Here is an 18,868-nt window from a genome sequence, read left to right as displayed (position 1 = left end):
CTACCACTGACATAAGGCTCACCGGCCTATAATTTCCTGGATTATCCTTGCCACCCTTCTTAAACAAAGGAACAACACTGGCTATTCTCCAGTCCTCTGAGACCTCACCTGTAGCCAATATGGTCTGTAAACATGGCCCCTTGACTTTTGATGGTAGTAACCAAATTGTCTGAGGCGTCTCTGCACCTGTAGATATGTTCCTCCTCGTGAATTGGTGCAGCAATACTAATTTATTCAGTGCTATGGGAGCATCCAGAGGGATTCCCATTCTCTCAACCTTATTAGGTGCTATGCATACTTCAGCAGGCAAGATTATCTTTGTAAACTGAAGTCTTCAGCAAAAAGGCAGAAATATGACAGGAAATAAAAGTATGCAAGTCATTTAATGCAGAAGTTGATTCTGGCCTGCTCCTGGTCCTAATTGTTATATCTTATAAACACACCCAGCCAAAAAATAGACTTCAACAGCAACTAAACAATGCAGCATTGCTTTAAGAAGCAGATATGGTCTATTTAGCACTTATGAGCCCAAATTATATGGGTGAGTTGCACAGGCAGGCACGAGGCTGCAACCTAATTTAAATAAGTAGTCTATTTAAAGCAGACTCATCCATGCCTATAACCAGCCCTCATTATGCCTTCATTACAACACCTTGGAAAACTGGGTGCATGAGGTTACATTTGATTTTATATCTTGTGCCCACCGTCAGGCACGCCATCGACAGAGTCTCACAAAGTTGGTCCTATCTTCTTCCATTTATTCCACCAAGAAGTAAGTAGTCCACTGATATCATCACTTTATACCAATGGCTACATTCAGTTCAGTTCTACAATCTAGCAATCAAATTATGCCACAAAATACATATGAAAATCTCAGTCCGTGTTAAAAGAAGAATTTCTGTGAAACTTAAAAATTTACCTAAAACTGAGATAGTTTGAGCCATGCAAATGGTAGTACAAAAAAAGTCTGAATTCTTTTGTAAATGACCCAGCCTTTTTCCCCTGTATTTTTCACATATTAACATTAAGGTTGATCATTTGGGGGTGCTAGTGTTTGCATTGATAGGCTTGATTTTGAGTCCAATTTGCTATAAGTCAATTCAGAATTATAATACAATTTATCACCACTCCAAATATTAATATTAATGTTAGTTTCCTAAAAGTAGAACAGTCAAGCTATATATGTGTGTGACCATGAAAGAAAGACAACTTCTCCCAAATGGCAGAGCAAACCAGTGGCCTCATTGCTGTCTTGCAATCTAACTACAGCAAACAATATTTGAAAAGAATATTATACAAATAAAACAGCAATAGTTGCTGTGACATGACAATTGAACGATATAATCATACAGTGTAGAAGGAGGCAGTTTGGCAATTCATGCCTGTGCCGGCTCTTTGAAAGAGCTATTCAAGAAGTCCCACTTCCCTTTTTCAAGTATCCCTACAAATTTTTCTTTTTTAAGTACATATCCACTTTCCTTTTGAAAGCTACTACTGCATCCACTTCTATCAGCTTTCAGGTAGTGCAATCCAGATAAGAACATATGAAATAGGGGCAGAGTAGACCCTCGAGCCTGCTTCGTCATTCATTAAGATCATGGCTGAACTTCTACACCAACTCCACTTTCCCACCACCCTATTACTATCATAACTCGATGCTTTAAAAAAACCTGACATCTCCCCCTGTCTTTTTTTGCCCATTATCTTAAATCTGTCACCCCTGGTTACCAACTCTCCTCACAGTGTAAATAGTTTCTCCCTATCTACTCTATCAAAACTCCACATGATTTTGAACACCTCTATTCGGTCTCTCCTGAACTTTCTCTGTTGCAAGGAGAACAGCCTCAGCTTCTCTCCAGACAACTGAATTTCCTCAAAACTGATACCATTCTGGTACACCCTCTCCAAGGCCTAGACATCCCTTCTAAAGTGTGGTGCCCTGAATTAGATGCATTATTCTATTTTAGGTCTAACCAGTGATTTATAAATTTCTTGTTTTTGTACTCCTGCCTCTATTGATAAAGTCAAGGATCCTGTTTGCTTTTTTATCAGCTTTATCAACCTGTTCTTCTGCCTGCAGTGCTTTGTGTATGTGAACCCCAGTTCCTGTACCCCTCCTAATTTTTCCTTTCAAATTGCACCACTTCACACTTTACTGAATTGACTTTCATCTGCCGTGTGTCTACCAATTTCATCAGTCTAGGTCCTCCTGAATTTTACTACTATTCTTCTCGCTGTTTACTATATTTTCAAGCTTTGTGTCATCCACAAACTTTGAAATTATTCCCTCTATACCCAGGTCCAGCTTGTTAATATATATCAAAATGAGAAATGGTTGCAATACCGACCTCTGTGGAAACCATTGTATACTTCCTTTCAGTCTAAAAAAAACCATTTCCAACTACTCTCTGTTTTATGGCTCTCAGCCACACTGATGCTGCCTCTTGGGCTTCAATTCTGCTAACAAATCCATGATGTGGCACTTAATCTAAACACCTATGAAAGCCTCAACATCCAGCTGCACAATATCAACTACACTACCTTCATCAATCCTCTCATTATTTCATTGAAGAGCTCAGTGAAGCTAGTCGGACAGATTTTCATTATGCCAGGGGAGGGAATTACATTATGTTCTCTCTTTTGTTTGTTTCATTGGATTTGGATGTCAATGGCAAGACCAGCACTTATTGCCCATCCCTAATGGCTGTTGAGAAGAATGTGGTGAGCTGCTTTCTTCAACTGATTTAGTCCATCTGGTGTAGGTACACCCACAGCACTGTTAGGAAAGGAGTTCCAGGATTTTAATCCAGTGACAGTGAAGGAACAATTACATATTTCCAAGTCAGGATTGCGTGTGCCTTGGAGGGAAACTTGCAAATGGTGGTGTTCCATGTGTCTGCTGCCCATGTCCTTCTAAGTGGTACAGGTTGAGGATTTGGAAGGTGCTGTCGAAGGAGGTGTGATGAGTTGCTGCAGTGCATCTTCTAGATGGCACACACTGCTGCCACTGTGCGTCGGTGGTAAAAGGAATGTATGTTTAAGATGGTGAATGGCCGATCAAGCGGGCTGCTTTGTCCTGGATGAAGTTGAGTTTCCTCAGTGTTGCTGGATCAGCACTCATCCAGGCAAGTGGAGAGTATTCCATCACACTCCTGACTTGTGCCTTGTACATGGTGGACAGGTTTTAGGGAATCAGGAGGTGAGTTACTCACCACAGAAATCACAGCCTCTGACCTGTTCTTGCAACCACTGTATTTATGTGGCTGCTCCAGTTCAGTTTCTGGTCCATGGTAACCTCCAAGATGTTGATAGTGGGGGGAGTCCATGATGGAAATGCTGTTGAATGCCATGGGGAGATGCTTAGATTCGATCTTTTTGGAGTTGGTCATTGCCTGACCCTTGTGTGGCACAAATGTTATTTGCTACTTATCGGCCCAAGCCTGAATGTTGTCCAGGTTTTGCTGCTTATGGACATGGACTGCTTCAGTGCCGTACCAGATAGAAGAAATGCGGAGCATGCAAGTGGCTTTGCCAGGATAGCAGGCTTCTCCCTGGGTAAGAGTGCCATCGGCTTCACTATGTGGCTTTGCGGACACCGCATTTCAATGCAGAGATGTACTGCAACAGCAAAGAGTTCCACTCCCTGAATGTTCAGTTGATGTGCAACCATGCACAGCACATCATGCAGGTGAATGTGTGCTATTCTAGCAGCAGTCATGATGCCTTTATTCTGCACCAGTCCACTGTTTCCTCAGGCCCCAATGTCAAACCAGAAAGTGGCTGCTGGATGACAAGGGCTATCCGCTGATCACCTGGTTCATTACTTCATTCCACAATCCGACCACTCATGGGCAATATGCATACAATGAGAGCCATGACATCATCGAGCAGACTATTGGGGTGCTCAAGCAATTATTTTGCTCCCTGGACTGCTATGGAGGAGCCCTACAGTACTTTCTGGAGCATGTGTCATGATTCAGCATGGCCTGCTGTATCTTGCATCTTGCATAACAGCACAAACATGACGGCACAGCCTTTTCCACCAGGGATACAGTGAGCAGCTGAGCAAGAGGAGAGGGAGGAGAAGGTGGAGGAGGAGGAAAAGGAGGAGCAGATGGAATGGAGAAGACAAGCAACACATGCCCTTTTCAGCTGGGTAGTCCATGACAGTCCCATTTGACTACAGTCCCACTGAACACAACCCCAAATCTCCTTTCTAAACAGTCTTACCTCTATCACTCACCATCATGGTGTTCTCTTGGTCACAATGATGAAATAAAAGCTACCACAAACAAACATTCCAAAGCAACTTTAATAAACAAGCCCACGCAATATTCTATACAAATGTCAACCAATCACCCTTCTGCATTCCCTTAGTGCCTGTCTTGTGGGTGTCTTTGCTTGGCCTAGTGCACCTTTGCATTGTTCCCCAGTGGCTGCAGCATAGCTGGTGGAAGGCTGCTGACTTTCACCAGGGGAGACTGCAGATGTCCTTGGAGGGAGTCCTTGAGCACCTCTGGGCTAAGAAGGCCCACCTTTGGACTGCACAAACTCGGCCTGGGCAGCAGCATAGAAACAGAAAGATTTATGGTACAGAAGGAGGCCATTCGACCCATCATGTCTGTGCCAGCTAAAAAAGAGCTGTGCAGCCTAATCTCACCCTCCAGCTCTTGGTCCATAGTCCTGAAGGTTACAACACCTCAAGTGCAAATCCAAGAGTGTTTTTTAAATGCATTAAAAGTTTCTGACTCTACCACCCTTTCAGGCAACGAGTTCCAGATCTTCACCACACTCTTGGTGAAATGATTATTCCTGAACTAACCTCTAATCCCTCTAACAATTACTTTAAATCTATACCCCTGGTTATTCATCCCACTGCTAATGGAAATAAGTCCTTCTTATCCACTCTATCTAGATCCCTCATAATTTTATACACTTCAATTAAAGCTCCCCTCAGCCTCCTCTGTTCCAAAGAAAACAATCCCAGCCTATCCAATCTTTCCTCATAGCTAAAATTCTCCAGTCCTGGCAACATCCTCATAAATCTCCCTGTATCCTCTCCAGCGTGATCATACATAAGGTGAGCAGAACTGTACGCAGTACTCTATTTGCGATCTAACTGCTTTATACAGTTCTAGCATAACCTCCCTGCTCTTATACTCCAGGCCTCAGCCACTAAAGGAAAATCACAGAATTGTTACGTTCATAAGGAGAACATTCGGCCCATCGTGTCTGCACCAGTCTCTGAATGAGCAATTCACCTAATGCCATTCCCCTGCCTTCTCCCCGTAACCCAGTGCATTCTTCCTTTTCAGATAACATTCTAATTCCCTTTTGAAAGCCTTGATTGAACCTGCCTCTACCACACTTTCAGGCAGTGCATTCTAGACCTGAACCACTCACCGCATGAAAAAGTTTTTCCTCATGTCGCTCTTGCTTCTTTTGCCAATCACTTTAAATCTGTGCCCTCTTGTTCTCGATCCTTTCAATCCCACAAGCGTTCTTGACCACCTTATCTACCTATCCTGCTACCTTCCTGTACGTGCACTCCAAGGTACCTCTGTTCCTCTACACTTCTCTATCTCTTCCATGAATGCCTCTCACTTTATCATGGATTCCTTGCCTTGCTCACCCTCTCCACATGCATAACCCCACACTTTTCTCCATTGAATTCCATTCGCCATTTTCTGCCCACCTAGTCAGTCCATTGATATCTTCCTGCAGTCTACAGATTTCTTCCGCATAATTGTTGTATCATTTGCAACCTTCTCAATCATGCCCCCTAGACATCACTCTAAATCATTCATATATTCCATGACCAGCAGGGACCCAGTACTGAGCCCTGTGGAACAGCCTTCCAGAAACAAAAATACCTGTCAACCATAACCCTTTGCTTGCAGTCATTGTGTCAATTTTGGACCCAACTTGCCACCTTCCCTTGGACCTCATGAGCTTTTAATTTTCTGACCAGTCTGCCATAATGAGACCTTGTCAAAAGTCTTGCTAAAATCCATGTAGAGTCCAGCAAACTCATCCTTGTTACTTCCTTGAAAAATTCAATCATGTTAGTCGGACACAACCTTCACTTAACAAATATATGCCGACTGTCCATGACTAATCCATGTTAACGTTAACGTTTCATCTGATGAAAGGTCACTGACCTGAAACGTTAACTCTACTTCTCTCTCCACAGATGCTGCCAGACCTGCTGAGTTTTTACAGCACTTTCTGTTTTTATTTAAAACTTTTACTTTTGGTCTATCTTTATCTGTTTCCATAACTACTCTAAACCTAACTGAATTATGAACACTACTACTAAAATGCTTTCCCACTGATACCCCTTCCACCTTCCCAATGTCATTTCCTAAAACTAAGTACAGAACTGCCCCTTCTCTTGTTGGGTTTTCTATGTACTGGTTAAAAATGTTCTCTTGAATACATTTTAAAAATCTGCATCCTCCATACATTTTGCATTGAATTTATTCCAGTTAATATCAGGGTAGTTGAAATCCCCTATTATTACTGCACTATTGTTTCTGCACTTCTCAACAATTTGCCTTTTTATTTGCTCTTCTATCTCCCTCTGGCTGTTCAGGGGTCTATGGTAAACTCAAGGTAATGTGATTATCCCTTTTTTGTTCCTCAGTTCAACCCATATGGCCTCATTTGATGCTCCTTTTGGCATATCATCCCTCGATGTTGAGTCTGGGCTGTTTGGCTGACAGGCACCAGCTGGACACTGGGAGAGTGGCAATGGTGAGAGGACAAATGCTGGCATCCTGAGATAGGGCAGTAGGTTCGTGCTGCATGGAACCACTGCCACACACTGTGGTGGCACCTCAGTACTCCTAGTAATCTGTTCGCGGCAGATAACTGGACTGTTGCGAGACCCTGCAAGTCCCTTTTGCACACTGGTATCTGCAACCATAATAGCAGCAGTCAGAGCCCGCAAAGCAGCGAGCTAAGAGTGCATGACCTCAGTCTGAGCTTCCATTGCAGCATTCAGACATTGGGTGGCTTCTGCTTGTGCTGCAATGGAAGCTGAGATAATGGTCATCAAATGCTGCATCACTGTTTGGTCTGCAAGTGTTCTAATAGAACTGTCCACCATTTCCATGCTGGAAAGGATGGACTCTATGGTCTGTGCAAAACCCTGTGACAAGTTGGCGCCAGATTCTTCTATGCTCCTTGACAGTGACAGCAGGCCTGCACAGCATCAAGCATTTCATTATGCATGCCCATCATTGGAGTCCTTATTTGATTTGTCTGAAGCAAAACTTGTGCGCGACCTTGTCCTCCCGGCAGCTGGCACCTGCATGACCTTTTCCCGCTCTCCTGGTTTCAGCCCCTCATGCCCAGTGACTCACCACTTGCAGATCCCACCTCTATTCTACCTTCTAAAGAATGTGCAGTGCCACTCTCTGCAACTGTGAGACTAAGTGATGGTGTTTCACTATCAGTCTCTTGCTTCTCTTGAACATCACACTCCCATGCCACTGCCTAGCCATGTGACAGTTCTTGGGTATCTGAAAGAAGAAAGGCACGAAGGTAGGTTTGTGGTGAAGGAAGGAGGGGAAAGCAAGAGGTTCATGCATACTCAATCTGCAGCTTCTAAATCAGAAGAGATAGTGGGAAGAGGGCGAGGTGGGATGTGAAAAGGTGGATTAGGTAGGAACATACCATCAACTTCTATGATTTCAGTCATGGCAGCACCAATGATTGTCAGCGATGTCTCCTCCATGGGGTGAGGACACACATACAAGCATACAAATTAGGATCAGGAGTAAGCCATTTGGCTCCTTGAACCTGCTCTGCCATTTGATAAGATCATGGTTGATCTGAATGTGGCCTCAACTCTACTTTCCTGTCTACCCGCTATAACCTTTGACTCACTTGTCAATTAAGAATCTATCTAACTCAGTCTTAAAAATACTCATGGTCCATTGTTCCATTGCTCTTTGGGAAAGAGAATTCCACAGATTAACAACACACTGAGAAAAGAAAATCTCTTCATCTCCATCTTAAAAAAGAGACCCCTTATTTTTAAACAGTGTCCCCTAGTTCTAGTCTCTCCCATAAGGGGAAACATCCTTTCAGCATCCACCCTGTCAAGTCCCCTCAGGATCTTATATGTTTCAATAAGACCACCTCTCATTCTTCTAAACTCCAAGGATACAGGCCCAATCTGTCCCATCTTTCTTCATACGATAAGACATGCATTTGTGCCTGTACTCCCATTGGTTAGGTGTTGCTGTCTGCAGTTATGCACCACTTTGTCCTGCAAGAGAAAGGAATGTGTGTAGTGAGTGTGGTACAATGCGTTCGGTGATATGCCTGTCATAGTTGAATAGCTGGCATTATGTGCAAGCTGACAGATGTGGGTGTGAGGCTTGCAGCAGTTAAGTGTGTGAAGGTGAGGTAAGGCCATGAATGTTAGGTATGAGTCACGATAGGGAATGTTGGTAGATGAGTGAAGGTGGAATGGGGAATGGAGCTGTGTCTGAGGCTAGTGGCTCAATTGTATGGAAATGGCATTTGATGATGCATTCACTGACCTTGACCACTTGTGTAAGATCATTAAACCTTTTCCTGCACTGGATCCAGATCCTTATGCTGGACTGTTTGCATTGACATTGATGGTTATCTGCTCCCACTACCCTCTCAGTATCTGTCTTGAGGGTCTCCTGGCTCCCAGTGGGTAGAGAATCTCTCTCTTCTTGTCCACCTCCTGCATCAAGGCCTCCAGTGCTGTGTCAGAGAGCCTTGGAGTATTCTGTCTGCCCCATTATGACATTTTCACTCTTCTTCTGCTCAGAATGTCTTCTGTAACCGTTCCAGCAACTGCTCCAGTCAAAATGCACTTCCCCTTTATGAGATGCAGGCTGGCTTTAAGTAGTGCAGGTTAACTTTAAGTGATGCTAGCCTCGCATGAGCTTGGGTCTCTTGCTGAGGTATGCAGCTCCTCAGTAGCATATTTAGCACTGGACTGCATGTTATCATTTAAATTAGCAGGCTCCCCAAATGAACGTGTCTGGATTAATCACACATCACGATTCCGGCAGCCGTTTTTGAGCCTTATCCAATTTTTCCCCCAGTCATATTTTAACCCAGTAGAAACTGATACTACTTTGCAATAAACATTCTCTTCTCATCACACGAAATGATGGCCGGGATTTTATATGGCTCCCTGAGGCGGGGTCCGAGGCGGGTGGTACATGGAGTATCGCGATGGGTGGCAGGGGCGGAGGGCCCACCGCCTTCCCGTCGCTAGCGACCTTCCTAGGGGTGGGATGGCCGACGACGGCCTTCCCATCCAGAGCCATTTGAGGCCCTTAAGTGGCCTATTAACAGCCAAATAAGGGCCTCTTCCTGCCACCACTGGGCTCTTAACAGTGGTGACTGGTGCCTCCGCCATGCGGGAAGGGCACTTTGTAACACCAGGTAATCAGTGGCCCACAGAGGACACCCATTGGGAACCGCTTTACCTCCCAGGACGCCCCTTCCCCGGACAGCACAATCCCACCTCCATCCTCCTTCCGGACTGGCCCAGGCGACCCCACCTTACATACCTGAGATCTGGGGTTGCAGCGCTGGGCCTGGGTCCAACACCTCTTCAGTACCGGCAGTGGTCAGTGCTCCTGGTGGCGCTGCCAATACTGCTGAGCTGCCGGCCCTCTGATTGGCTGGCAAATCTTGGAGGCAGGATCCCCGTCTTTAAAGGGATGGAGATCCTGGCTCCTGAAACTTATTTTTAAAAACACTGAACTGCAAAAAGATTCAAGAGGAGCAAAGAGAGTGTATGAGAAAAGTTTAGTGGGTAACATAAAAGGGAATACTAAAATCTTTTTATAAACATATAAACAATACGTCAAACAATACTCACATGAAGGTTGAACCTGATTCGGAATTAAAAGGAAATCTTCTGGTGGAGGCAGAGGGCACGGCTGAGGTATTAAGTGAGAACTCTGCATCTGTATTCACAAAAGAAGACGATGCTGCAAGCAGCACAGTAAGTGAAGTGGGAGTGGAAAATCAGACGGGATAAAAATAAAAAGATGATACTTAAAATGTTGGCAACGCTCAAAGTGGAAAAGGCACCCAGTCCAGATGGAGTGCATGCCAGGTTGCTGATGGAAATAAGCGTGGAATTACAGAGGCTCTGGCCACAATCATCCAAACCTCCTTGGATATGTGAATGGTGCGAGAGGACTATAAATATTATATCCTTGTTCAAAAAAGGAGAGAGTAACTACAGGCCAGCCAGTTGTACGTTGGTGGTGGTGAAACTTTTAGAGAATATAATCCAGGACAAAATTAATTGACACTTGGAAATACATGGATTAATAAATGACAGCCAGCATAAATTTATTGAAAGGAAATAGAAACTGGTAAACTTGATTTAGTTTGTTGAAGTAATGAAGTGGATTGATGGGGGTCGTGCAAGTAATATTAATTGTATGCAAATCTTGTAGCAACAAAGTATATTATTTTAATTTTATTGAAACTATTTTCTTGAATACATATGCAGTTTTGCTATTTGCTGCAAGCCTAAAGGTATCCTGCAAGATACAAACCTTGATGTAAACAATGGGAAACATTCAAATCAGTAAACAAAAATAATAATACACATATAGGAACATTATATAAAGCAAGAACCAACTGAAGCGTTAAATTTACTATTTTTTTATTCGATCAGGGGATGTGGCTATTGCTGGCAAGGCCAGCATTTTTTGTCCACCCTAATTGCCTTTGAGAAGTGGTGGTTGTTGTATCAGGATTTAAAAGGTTAATACCGAAGACAGTGAGAGAGACCCATTCCACTGTACGAGCAATGATGTAACAGTCTCATGAGATAGGCTAGAGAAGAAGATATTGCAGCACGAAGGATGCTAGCTTAGGTGGCTTGCAGAGAGTGTATACAGTAACTGTAAATAATAAAGAGTTGTTAGCTAACCTTTACCGGAGTCTAAGGCTTTTTCTAGAATGCCCTACAACATGACTAAAACAAATCAAACAATGCAACATTGTGGCAACGATGAAAGCGACCAGGAGGATTTGAAGATCTCATTACCTTAAGAAGAAACACCAGGGGAACAACAGAGAAATTTAAAGAGAAATATTGGCTAGGTACAGTAAGAAAACTACTTACCTACAGAAGAGGCTGTGTGGAGCTCCCCAGCTGTGGTGAGTCAGAGCACTGAAATACAGACTGCACCACAAAACAGAAGCGTGGTCACCTGCAAATAGAATCCAGCGATCAGGTGACTTAAAAGCCCTTTGAAAAGCTTAAAGTAATTTTCTTAAGGCACCGTGCTCAAAGAGTAAAAAAAAGGAAAAACCTAATCCTTCACTCAGAATGAACATAAAGGTAAAGTGCGGGAAACCCCCCAAAAGTACGGGAAACTCCTTTAAGGCAAGCAAGCCTGAAACAAAAGTAAATTTCTCAAGCATAGGGGAAAACCCTAAAAAGGCCTATTAAAACAGTAGGAAACACTCGAGAACAGCTGTAACACCTCCATTAAAGCAAGCTAGCCTGAAAAAATAGAGTTTCCTAAGTGAAACACTCAGCAAATGTCTATTAAATAAAGGAATATGGATCCAAAGTTGGAAATGCCAGACAGTTTCCAAAATCAAGAGGGACCCAATCAGAATCAAAACTGGGCATTGTGGAGAAAAAGGTTCCTTAGGTTCAGAATCGCTTTACAACTCCACACAAAATCTGAAGTGGAACAAGTGACTACTCTCCTGTAATCAATAGGAGCGATTGTGGAAGATGTAATTGTCCAACAAGGGATCAATGAGGATACCGATAAATTCGAACAGGTATTCCAAGCCTTTGATAAATATTGTAATCACTGTATCAACAAAATCTTGGAAAGAGCCAAATTTAATAAGAAGATTGGTGAATCTGTTGACTTTTACATGAATGACTTGTATAGATTGACAGAAGGTTGCAAATATGGGGAATTAAAGGCAGAACTAATCAGGGACAGGATAGTCATCGGCATAGTGGATGAAATCCTTGTCAGACCTATTGCAATCCAAGGAAGAACTTACACTGGAAAAGGCCATTCAAATGGTAAGACAGACGGAAGTTGGCAAACAGAATAGGGACATTCTACAAGCTGAAGACAAGCCATGGATGAGAAGAAGTCCAATGGCTGTCAAACTGGTTAAGCCAAAGCCAGGGAAACGCTTTGAAGAACAGAAAAAACATACAGGTGAGAAGGTGCATGAAATAGGAAAATCTTGCCAACGTTGTGGAGCCAAGAAGACTCACAGACGGGAGCACTGCCCAGCAAGTAAAGCTGAGTGTTTTAAGTGTGGAAAGACTGGACATTATGGATAGATGTTCCACAACAAAATTTCTTCGCTTAAAGATACAAAGCAGAAGACCTTCACACAAACAGCAGTGAATCAAGTACAGCAACACCCACAAGAGAAAGAACCATGAGAGTTCTTAGGAGAAATCAGTAATCCAGACCAAGATTTCTGGACAGTAGAAATCTAAGTGAATGGACACCTCACATATTTTAAGTTTGACACAAGGTTAGCGTCACGGTATTGTCCAAGAGCCTTGGATAAAGAGATATTACCTGCAACCGACAGATATACAGTTGCATGATCCAGGTGGGACACAACTGTGAGTAAAAGACAAACTCCAAGCAACTCTTCAGCATAAAGGCAGACAACCTTATACGTCCTAGACAATCAAGAATTTTCTTTACTGAGCAGGAACTGCAGTTGATTGAAAAGGTAACTGAAGTCAAGCGGACAAAGATAAACAATTCCTTATTATCATCAGCAGAATTACTAATGGGAAGGAAGTTAAGAACATAGCTTCCAGTATTGCCTCAACAATTAATGCCTGGATTGAAGACTCAAGCCTACAAGAAAGTTCAGAAAGAGAAAACTCCTACAGAAGGAAACAAACCCAGAATTACAATAGGAGATTTCGAGTGACAAGCTTACACAAATTAAGCAATGGTCAAAAAGTTTGGATAAGTGACCAGGAATGAGAAGGTACAGTAATCCATAAATATGAAGACTATCAGCGATCGTATGTTGTACAAACGAATGAAGGAAACATACGAAGGAATCGGAGGAATATCATTCCCATTCCACAAAAGCAACAGCCAGTAATCCATCTGCAAGATCCAGATGAAGATGAACAAACCCAAACCGAATGGAATACTACAACCTGTAGAAACGAAAAACCAAGTCAGCAACCCAGACTTCCTATGAAGACTATGGATCATCCTACACAGATTACAATCAAATCGGAGAGAGTTGTCAAACCTCCGATGAGACTGAATCTGTAAAGTCAGATACTTGGTGGGAAAGAGAGTAGTAGAGAAATCATAAATGTATATATGTCTGGAAAAATGTTGGATCAAGACTTGAGGGGGGGGGGGGGGGTGGGTGGTGGGGATGTAGTATAAGGATGTAAAGGGTTAATATTGAAGATAATGAGAGACCCGTCCCACTGTCTGAGCGATGATGTAACAGTCACATGAGATAGGCTTGAGAAGAAGAAGTTATAGCAGCATGAAGGATGCTAGCTGAGGTGGCTTGCGGAGTGTATATAATAACTGTAAATAATAAAGTTATTAGTTAACCTTCACTGGAGTCTGAGACTTTCTCTAGTATGCCTTATAATGCTACTAAAACAAACCCAACCATGCAACAGTGGTGAGCCGCCTTATGGAACCGGTGATGTCTGTGTGGTCAAGGTACATCCACAGTGCTGTTACAGAGGGAGTTCTGTGATTTTGACACAGCAACAGTGAAGGGATGGCGATATCTTTCCAAGTCAGGATTATGTGGGTTTAGAAGGGAACTTGCAGGTGGTGATGGTCCCATGCACCTGCTGCCCTTATTCTTCTAAGTGGTAGAGGTTATGGGTTTGGAAGATGCTGTTGAAGGAACCTTAGCAAATGGCTGCACTGCATCTTGTAGATGGTGTACACTGCTACTACGGTGTGCTGGTGGTGGAGGGAGTGAATGTTTAAGGTGGTGGATTGGTGCCAATCAAGTTTTGTTCTGGTTGGTGTCAAGCTTCTTGAGTGTTTTTGGAGCTGACTCATTCAGACAAATGTGGAGCATTCCAACACCTGACTTGTGCCTAGTAGGACAGGCTTGAGGAGTCAGGAGCAGCCTTTGACCTGCTCAAGTTTCTGATGAATAGTAAGCTCCAGGATGTTGATGGTGGGGATACAGCAATGGTAATGCCATTGAATGTCAAAGGAAGATGGTCAGATTTACTCTTGTTGGAGATGGTCATTGCTTGGTACTTGTGTGGCTCACATGTTACTTGCCACTTATCGACCCAAGCCTAACAGTTGTCCAAGTTTTGCTGCATGTGGGCACAGTGTGCTTCAGTATCGAAGGAGTTGCGAATGGAACTAAACACTTTGCAACCGTCAGTGAACATCCCCATTTCTGATCGCATGATGCAGGGTAGATGAAACAGCTGAAGATGGTTGGGTTCAGGACATTGCTCTGAGGAACTCCTGCAGTGATGAGATGATTAAATTCCAACATACAACCATCTTCCTTTGTGCTAGGTATGACTCCAGCCAGTGGAGAGTTTTCCCCCTGATTCCCATTGACTTCACTTTTTGTGGAGCTCCTTGATGCCATACTTGGTCAAATGCAGCCTTGATATCAAGGGTAGTCACTCTCACCTCACCTCTGGAAATCAGCTCTTTTGTCCGTGTTTGGATGAAGGCTGTAATGAGGCCTGGAGCTGAATGGTCCTGGCAGAACCCAAACTAAGCATCAGTCAGCAGGTTATTGCTGAGTAAGTGTCGCTTGACAGCACTGTCGACGACACCTTCCATCACTTTGCTGATGATTGAGAGTAGACTAGTGAGGTGGCGATTGGCTGGATTAGATTTGTCCTGCTTTCTGTGGATGGGGCATACCTGGGCAATTTCCCCATTGTTGGGTAACTGCCAGTGTTGCAGCTGTACTGGAATAGCTTGGCTAGTGCCGCAGCCAGTTCTGGAGCACAAGTCTTCAGCAGTACAGCCAGGATGTTGTCGGGGGCCATAGCCTTTGCTGTTTCCAGTGTGTTCAGCTGTTTCTTGATATCACGTGGAGTGAATCGAATTGGTTAAAGACTGGTGTTGGTGCTGCTGGGGAACTCAGGAGGAAGCCTCGATGGGTCATCCACTTGGCACTTCTGGCTGAAGATGGTTGCAAATGCTTGTCTTTTACACTGAAATGCTGAGCTCCACCATCATGGCCTGGCATATACCTCAATCTACCATTAGCATCAAGCCAGGGGACCAATCCTGGCTCTATTGAAGTGTAGGAGAGTATGCCAGGAGCAGGACCAGGCATACCTAAAAATGTGGTGAGGAAGCAAAACAGGAGATAAGTGATGCACTGGCTATAATTTTCCAAAATTCCCTAGATTTGGGAAAGTTTCCACTTGATTGGAAAATAGTGAATGTAACTTCTTTATTCAAAAAGGGAAGAAGACAGAAAGCAGGAAACTACAGGCGAGTTAGCTTAACATCTGTCTTAGGGAAAATGTTAGAAGCTATTATTAAATACGTTATAGCAGGGCACTTCATAAAATTCAAGGTAATCAGGCAGAGTCAACATGGTTTTGTGAAAAGGAAATCATGTTTAACCAATTTATTGGAGTTCTTTGAAGTAAAATAAGCTGTGGATAAAGGGGAACCAGTGGATGTACTGTACTTAGATTTCCAGAAGGCATTAGATAAAGTGCCACATCAAAGGTTATTGCAGAAAATAAAAGCTCATGGTGTAGTGGGTATCATATTGGCATGGATAGAAGATTGGCTAGCAAACAGGAAACAGAGAGTAGGCATAAATGGATCATTTTCCCATTGGCAAGATATAACAAGTGGTGTACTACAGGGATCAGTGCTGGGGCCTCAACTGTTTACAGTTTATATAAATGACATGGATGAAGGGACCGAAGGTATGATTGCTAAATTTGCTGATGACACAAAGATAGGTAGGAAAGTAACTTGTGAAAAGAACATAAGGAGGCTACAAAGGGACAAAGATAGGTTAAGTGAGAGGGCAATGATCTGATAAATGGAGTATAAGGTGGGAAAATTTGAAATTGTCCATTTTGGCAGGAAGAGTAAAAATCAAGCATATTATCTAAATGGTGAGAGATTGCAGAGCTCTGAGATGCAGAGGGATCTGGGTACCCTGGTGCATGAATTGTAAAATGTTAGCATGCAGGTACAGCAAGTAATTAGGAAAGCTAATAGAATGTTCTTGTTTATTGCGAGCGGAATTAAATAAAAAAGTATCCACTGGAGTTTAGAAGAGTAAGAGGCGACATAATTGAAACATTTAAGATCGTGAGGGGTCTTGGCAGGGTGGATGAGGAAAGGATGTTTCCTCTTGTGGGAGAATCCAGAAATAGGGGATCACTGTTTAAAAATAAGGGGTTGTCCATTTAAGACAGAGATGAGGAGAAATGTTTTCTCTCAGAAGGTCGTGGTTCTTTGGAACTCTCTTCCTCAAAAGGCGGTAGAAGCTGAGTCTTTGAACATTTTTAAGGCAGCGGTAGATAGATTTTTGATAAGCAAGGGGGTGAAAGGTTAACAGTTGTAGGCGGGAATATGGAGTTGAGGTTACAATCAGATCAGCCATGATCTTGTTGAATGGCGGAGCAGGCTCAAGGGCTGAGTGGCTGACTCCTGCTCCTAATTTGTATGTTTGTATTGTTACAACCAGGTGAGAAATGTGTCTCGGTGTCCCTGTCAGCCTTTAACAGGTCTTACTGTAACAGGGTTTGATTTTAAACACATTGTGTTTTGAGATCCCCCTTGGTGAATCCTTGTTCACCGCTTTCCAAGTATAAGGCAAAGAAATTAGCACAAACAGGCTTTTTTAGGTTTAAAGAAGAAGAGTGAAATTTATTAAAACTTAAACTAAAAACTCTAATTCAGTTAACGCCTACGGATACACGCCGTGCCCACACTGGCATGCAAATGCACATGCAAATAGAGACAGAAAGGAGCAGAAGAAAAGATCAAGTGGAATAGTTTGAGGCAATCCCTGAGGAGGGTTTTTTGTTACTGTGCTTCAAGGTTGCTATAGAGTCCTTTTGTAGGTTGATCTTGCTTTTTGTTGGGGCCCAGTATTCTTCTCAAACCTTGTTCACCATAGGAGACTTTTATTTCTTGGGGTTCATGTATCTTCCATGGATTTCAGTTCCGTGAGAAAGAGATGGAAACAGACAGGAGAAGCTGCGGCGAGCCAGCCAGGAGAGTTCTTTTCAGTCCAGGACCAAACAGTTTCCTCAGTTCAAATTCTCTGTGGCAAGTTCAAAAAAACCTGCAACATCCAGTTAATCATGTGACCAGCTGACCTAATCAGTCCTGGCCCTTTTGGCTTGCCTTGTCCGAGCAGACCTTGGAATGTCTCCTCTACACACAATTCCTGGTGATCAAAGGTCCATTGTGGATTGAATGTGTCAGGGAGTGGTCTTTTGTCCCTTTTAAGCATTGTCTGTAAATATGCAAATGTCTTTCCAGTCAAGGGTCTGGTGTTTTTTTTTAAAGCAAGTTCTTACTTTATTCCAGTAACAGCTTAAAATCAATGTTTATGTGGCAAAATTAATATGCCTCATTATTGACAGGTGGGGCCCTGCATGACCGTATGTTTTTATGAAGGACTACATACATGCTAAACAGTGGAAACAGCATGCGACAGTAAGCGATCCCACAACCGATGGATCAGATCAAAGATCTGCAGTCCTGTCACGTCCAGTCGTGAATGGTGTTACATGATTAAACAACTAACTGGGGGAGGAGGCTCCAAAAACATCCCCATTCCCATCCTCAATGATGGGGGAGCCCAGCATATCAGTGCAAAAGACAAGGCTGATGCATTTGAAACCATTTTCGGCCAGAAGTGCCAAGTGAATGATCCATCACAGCCTCCTCCTGAGGACCCCACCATCACAGATGCCAGTCTTCAAATAATTCAGTTCACTGCATATGATATCCAGAAACAGTTAAAGTTGCTACCTATCGCAACAGCTATGGGCCCTGACAACATACCAGCTGTAGTACTGAAGACCTGTGCTCCAGAAGTAGCCTCGCCCTTAGTCAAGCTGTTCCAGTACAGATACAATACTGGCATCCACCCAACAATCTGGAAAATTACCCAGGTATGTCCTGTCCTTAAAAGGCAGGACAAATTGAATTAGCCCCTCATCAGTCTACACTCAATCATTAGCAAAGTGATGGAAAGTGTTGTTGACAGTCCTATCAAGCAGAACTTACTCAGCAATTACCTGCTCACTGATTCTCAGTTTGGGTTCTGTCAGACACTTGGCTCATTACAGCTTTGGTCCAAACATGGACAAAACAGCAACATTCTAGAGGTGAGGTGAGAGTGACTGCCCTTGACAGCAAGGCAGCATTTGGCTGAGCATGGCATCAAGTAGCCCTAGCAAAATTGAAGTCAATGGGAATCAGGGGAAAAACCCGCCATTGTTTGGAGTCATACCTAGCACAAAGCAAGACGATTGTGGTTGTTGGAGGCCAATCATCTCAGTCCGAGGGCACTGCTGCAGGAGTTCCTCAGAGCAGTGTCCTGGACCCAACCTTCTTCAGCTGCTGCATCAATGACCTTCCCTCCAACATAAAATCAGAAGTGGGGATGTTCTCTAATGATTGCACAGTGTTCAGTACCATTCACAGCTCTTTAAATACTGAAACAGTCCATGCCTGCATGCAGCAAGACCTGAACAACATTCAGGCTTGGGCTGATAAGTGGCAAGTAACATTCGTACCACACAAGTGCCAGACAATGACCATCTCCAATGACAGAGAATCTAGCCATCTCCCCTTGAATTCAATGT

This window comes from Heterodontus francisci, chromosome 1 (genome assembly GCF_036365525.1).
Source record: "Heterodontus francisci isolate sHetFra1 chromosome 1, sHetFra1.hap1, whole genome shotgun sequence".
In the NCBI taxonomy this organism is placed as follows: domain Eukaryota; kingdom Metazoa; phylum Chordata; class Chondrichthyes; order Heterodontiformes; family Heterodontidae; genus Heterodontus; species Heterodontus francisci.
This window is presented reverse-complemented; position numbering follows the sequence as displayed.